Genomic DNA, 6,000 nt, shown 5'->3' on the forward strand with positions numbered 1-6,000 from the left:
CGGGCAATCGCACTGCAGGTGGGAGGCATGTCTGCACTGACACGAATGGCACCACCATGCTTATGCAATCCTGTGCATTCAGGGTACAGAACCATGTCTGTCCCTTACCAATGCTGCAACCTGACCATTGATTCAGTGTGCTGTTATACTGGAGACTTGTAGGTAGGTGCAGTACGGCCAATGGCCACTAGATGCCCCCATGGGGCCCTGGAGATAGGTGTAGCTCTGGCCTGGGGAGACTCTGTGTCCCAATAGAGCTAATTTATAGGGGGCGCCCGAGAGGGGAAGCGAGTAGAGAAGGAGGCGAGTGTGGAAGGAGAGAGAAGGAGAAGAAGGGACTGATTCTCAAGCAGAGGCTTGTCCATAGGAAGGACAGGACCACGCCTAGCAATATGTAGAAGCTATAGTGATTTCCCCTGGAGGGGGAAACCACCGAGTTAGGACTGACAAGGATGGGATTCCGGGGAAAATTGAAGTGCTGTAAGACTGACAATATTTGCCAGTGGGCCTTTGGCCAAAGCAAGTCGTGGACTCTGGGCTGCACCTGGGCTTGAACTCTTTCTAATATGTATCACCAGCAAGTAACAAGAAATGTGCCACCATCCCACTCGGGGATGGCTGAAACATATACTTTATGCCATGTTCATCATTTCAAGTAAAATCAAGAAAAGACTATCTGTGTGGACTGGTTCTTCTCCCTCCAACCTCTGAGGAGGGGTTCTGCAAGAGTGTGACGTTGGACTGTATCGTGGCTGTAACCATCCTGAGGAGTGTATGTGTGCAAATGGGCTATGCCCGACATAGGGTGCCCTTTCTTCCTAAGGGGGAGGGAGCCATAAGGGCCCTGTGTGCGCAGTACCACACGTTTTGCACGGGAGTTGCTTGCACGAGGCCAGAGCCGAGGCCCCTGAACGTAGGGGTGCTTGGGTGTCGGTTGGCATACACGGGGTTACACAGAGCCAACCCAAAGGGAACTCACACGCAACACCCCAAGAGTGAACCCCGCCTACAGACTCATATGATTGTTTGACTCAGTAACTGTTCTGGAGACTCATATGATTCTTTGATTCAGTGTGCTATTGACTCAGAACTGGTGTAAGTTTGTATCCAGTTGTTTGTTCTCAGTTCTGATTGGTTGCAGGGAGGGGCTGGCAGAAGCTGAGCTCTCTTACACTAGGATCTTCTTACCAGAGCTGCTCTCCTATTCATTCAACACTGAACTGTTTAAGGCCCGGTTCCCACCTGGGCGCTTTTCCGCGCTTTCGTACTCGCGGAAAAATGCTCAAACCGGGAAATGCCATTATTTTCAATGTGGATGGTTCCCATCTGGGCGTTTTTCCGCAAGTACGTACGCGTGGGAAACCGCTCTACGCCCAAAGAAGTACATGTAATTCTTTGGGGCGTTTTGGTCGGGCGTTTCCATTGGGAAACAGCCAACTAGCCCTCGGAAACGCGTGTTTGTCGCGCGGTTTTTTTTACCGCAAATCGCGGTAAAAACGAGTGACGACAAACGCGCATATTCAATCCGCCTAGGTGTGAACCCAGCCTTACAGAGGGAATCACACTGCATGGTATTGGAAACAAAGTAACTTTAATTGCCGGATAGGCGGCAGTGGAAAATATTATTTACAAAGTGGAGAGAACGGCTTTTTTTAGGCTTATAAAGGCACAGGTTCACAGTACATCCACAAAAGATACAGATTGCAGCTCATTCAATTGGCACTGCAGACAATATCCTCTCTTCAGGCACAGATGTGTTATACAAGGCACACAATGATTACCTGCCAGAGGCTGGGTGTCCTTAAGTGGGTTACACAGATGCAGCAGTAATGGTTTAGCAGAGAGATAAATTGAGTCTGATGGTCTTCCCTCACAAACACAGTAAGATTTAGACCTCCTATGCAGGACTCCTGAGGATTCCTGATCTGTCCCTGCAGGCTGGAACACTCTCCCTGCGTGAAGTCGAACCCTCACAGGCTGGGTATCTGTCCCTTTCTATAACCACACATATACTGCCCAAAACGGTGGCTGGGCTCTGTTTATATATCAAAACCAACCCAAAATGGCTGACCAAATCTCGAGAATTTGTGCCTTATTAGAACAGGAGGCTTCCCCAAGATGGCTGCTGGAGTCAAATACAGAGGACAGCTAGTCCTCAGCAGGTTTGCACAGAACAGCAAAAAAAATAAAAAAATAATCTGCATGAAAAAGTGAGAATCTTACAATTACTGACTCGCTTCATCTCATAGCCCGCTAGGCTGTCCTGACAATGATAACTGCATGTGAGGGGACTACCTACAAGCTCAGTCAGAGGAATCCACTCATCCAGTTCACTGAAAAGAATCGAGTCAAAAGAACAATTGGTTCATGAAGAGGACATCACTACTCGCTGACAGAGGAGGGGGTGTAGAGGTGAGCTGAATGTGTCACGCTTGTTATCTCAGCCAGTTTGTTTTCTCTAAGGCCTGGTTCACACCTGAACGTTTTGTAGCGCGTTCAACGCTCGATGAACGCTCTACAAAACGCTCAAACATCTAAATCCGATTGTATTCAATGGGTCTGGTTCACACCTTGCCGTATTTCCGCCCGTCCGAACACGATACAAAACGGCCTACGCCCAAAGAAGTACATGTACTTCTTTGGGGCGTTTTGTTCTCGCGTTTCCATGGGGATACAGCCAAGTAGCCCTCGGAAACGGGCGTTTGGTGCACGTTTTTTTTTTACCGCGAATTGCGGTAAAAACGCGTGACAAACGCGCATATTCAATACGCCTAGGTGTGAACCCAGCCTTAGTTTCTGATAGAAGTCACCATGTGAGCCATCAGCAGGCTCAGACTTTATCTGACAATCCTCTCCAATATGGAGCTTTCTGCATTAGTAAGACTTTGTATGCTGTGTGTAATGTGTCACAGTGAACAGACTGTTGTATGAGCTTTAGTAAGGAGGAGGAGGGAAGGAGGAGGAGGAGGGAAGGTGGAGGGGAGGGAAGGGGGAACGACATATATCAGGCTTGTTTGCACACGGAGTTATTTCAACAGTGCACTGCAAAGCTGGACATGTGAGTGAAAGGAAGAGGGACGGGAGGCGCAGGGAACACAGTAAGAGCTGAATTTGAAATAAAATGAGTGTGGATTTGTTGAAAGCTTAATATGTAACTGTGTGTTAGTCGAGAGAATGTTGCGGTTTTGTGTCACTTTAATGTGTATGTACTTTTGTCTTAGTTTTATATCTTGAGTAAATATTAGAACTCCTGATGGGATTTTCCTGCCATCTGGAGCTCTGTTAGAGATTTCCATTCTCTCGTCCTTCTCCTTGTCTTAATGACAACCTAATTACCAGCAGAGAAGTGAAGGAACTTTCTACAGACAGAAGTGTGTGTGTGTGTGTATTTTAGGCAATGAAACTCTAGAATCCCTCTGAGCTTTGTATTGGTGTCTGTGTCCCTGTTGCATATTCCCTCACTTCCTGTTTGAAGAAACCGCGTTCACCAGAAATGAAAGTAAGGCAAAATCTTTTGCCCTAAGAGCAGTAAAACATGACGGGGGTCGTTGTATCCATCTGAAACAGTTTTGGATGCAATAAACGTTCATGGTTTCAGTAGAGATGTGCAAAACAAAAAAAATTATTTTCAGACGAACCAAATGCAAACTAAAAACGTTCTTATTTGTTTCGTCAAAGGAAACAAATTTTCATGTTTTGGATTTGGAGGCATTCGAAAACGCACACAAACGCAGAGCGAGCGGCGGCAATATCGGCCACTGGGGCGTTCTGTGCATGCGTGCTGCCATTTTGGAGTAGATCTTGTTATACACCAAGATGCCGGCGTCCTCATGTTCGAATTTAAATTAATTTTATTTTAGTTTTTACCCCTAGTATCACCTTTCCACTGCAAAGAAGCTATTCAAGCGCAGATTAAAGGAGAACTATGAGGTGAGTGCTTTTCACTCACCTCATAGTTCTAGCCGACCTGTGACAATGAAACTGTCACAGGTCGGCCCAGTAGATCGGGATGTGAGCGAACACATAACGGCGTTCGCTCACTTCTCGATCCTAAATCTACTCCAAAATGGTGGCATGCATGTGCAGAATGTGCCCGGCCGCCGCGCGTTCAGTGTGTGTGATGTCACCGTCATGTGACGTTACATGCTCCACCTCCAAGATGGCCGCGGGAATGCGCAGAACACGCTGGCGGCCAATGTGGCCGCCGGCGTGTTCTCAAAAGGAATTATTGTATGCCGAATATTGTTTTAGCATATTCGGGCATATATTGCATTTGTTATTTTGGATTCGGGCGCACCATCGAATCAACTGATTTTTGTTGATCTGCAGGTTTGTCCGAATCTGAATGCACAGGTCTAGCGTAGGCTGGCGTGTGGGCGGGGCAGGAGCTGCGGCCGGCTGGCGTGTGGGCGGGGCGGGAGCTGCGGCCGGTCTTTACACAGTTTATGTGCAGCTACCCCGAAAGTAAGACCTAGCGGATTTCTGTAATATAAGACCTACCACCGAACTAGGTCTTATTTTCGGGGTAGGTCTTATATTACAGAAATCCCTGAAGATAGTGCTAGGTCTTTATTTTCGGGGTAGGGCTTACTTTCGGGGGAAACACGGTAAGTGAGGAAAAGGAGAGAGATCGCTTGAGAGAGCAATGTCTGCTGACAGTGTGGGGAGAAACTAAGAGCGGTGTGGGGGGAAGCTGATGGCGTGTGGGGAGAAGCTGAGAGTGGTGCAGGAAGAATCCAGGGTCAATCACGATGTCCAGCATTTTCCACGAACGATGACGACTCGACTAAATAAAAAATAATGTGACAGATGCCGGTAACATATAAATATTTTGGCGGAGCTACCAGTGACAGCTACTGTTTACAGTCACTGTTTAAAGTTGTAACAGGGTGAGCCATAATTGGGCAGAGTCATCATGCCTGTGCCCAATCATGGCTCTCACTGTTCTCTGTGCCCTGATTGGGCAAAGTCTTGCACCTGACGTGCAAGGCTTTAGCCAATCAGGGCTCACAAGGCACAGAGGCTTGTGTGGGGTGTATGGCTGGCAAAGCATTTTGGAACTCCTGAATGCTTTACAGACCCAAATGGCATTGGGGAGTTCCCGATTGGTATGTAGTATTTGACAGCTGAGAATGTCAAATGGGCGGAGTTTACTTTCCAGCAGGAAGGTCATTTTGCGGCGAGTTTTCGTCGGGTTCAGACAGTCGTTGTGCGCTGGGACTTTTTTTTATTGCATAGGATTACATAGATGGAGCCATTTTTTTTTTAATTAAAGGAATAGTCAACAATTGTGCTTACAATATATATACATTCCACCAATAGATCATGCTGGGTGGAATGTATACACCTCTGCAGTGTGTTCACACCAGTCGCGCGTGTTTATCCTGTTCACAAAGAAATCAGGAAAAAAAATGGGTGTGCTATTGTTTCTGAGGGTAAAAAGTGTGTGAACAGCCGTCTACACATGGGCAGTTGGCTCATGCAGACCTCAACACATCAGTGGTGTGTAAGTTACATATTTTTGAGCACTGGTTTTAGTATTTTTAAAGTGTTTTATGTAATTTATTTTGCTAGACAGTTGAAGTAGCACTGTATACCTATTATGTGTATGACTCTCTCACATGTGGCCTCAGACGTGCACGCCGCTATTAGAACGGCGTGTAGCCTATAGTGCATACTACACAACGCGTAAATACATATAAACACGCCACTTATGCTAGAAAGTGTGAAATTATGCGCTTGTTTCATAAATACGTTTTGGCGTGTATACATGCGCACGCACCTCATGTGTGCGTGTGTTTGGGTGAGTGAATCACCCCCACAGACTCGCACACGAAACCCAAAGGTTGAACTCAATGGACCTGTGTCTTTATTCCACCTTAACAACTATGTAACTTGGATAACGGTTATTTCTGTCGTATATGTATGTATGTATGTATGTGTGTGTGTATATATAGATAGATATCTATATATAGATATATATATATATATGTATATGTA

This window comes from Nanorana parkeri, unplaced genomic scaffold (genome assembly GCF_000935625.1).
Source record: "Nanorana parkeri isolate BGI_ZX_2015 unplaced genomic scaffold, ASM93562v1 scaffold2276, whole genome shotgun sequence".
In the NCBI taxonomy this organism is placed as follows: Eukaryota; Metazoa; Chordata; class Amphibia; order Anura; family Dicroglossidae; genus Nanorana; species Nanorana parkeri.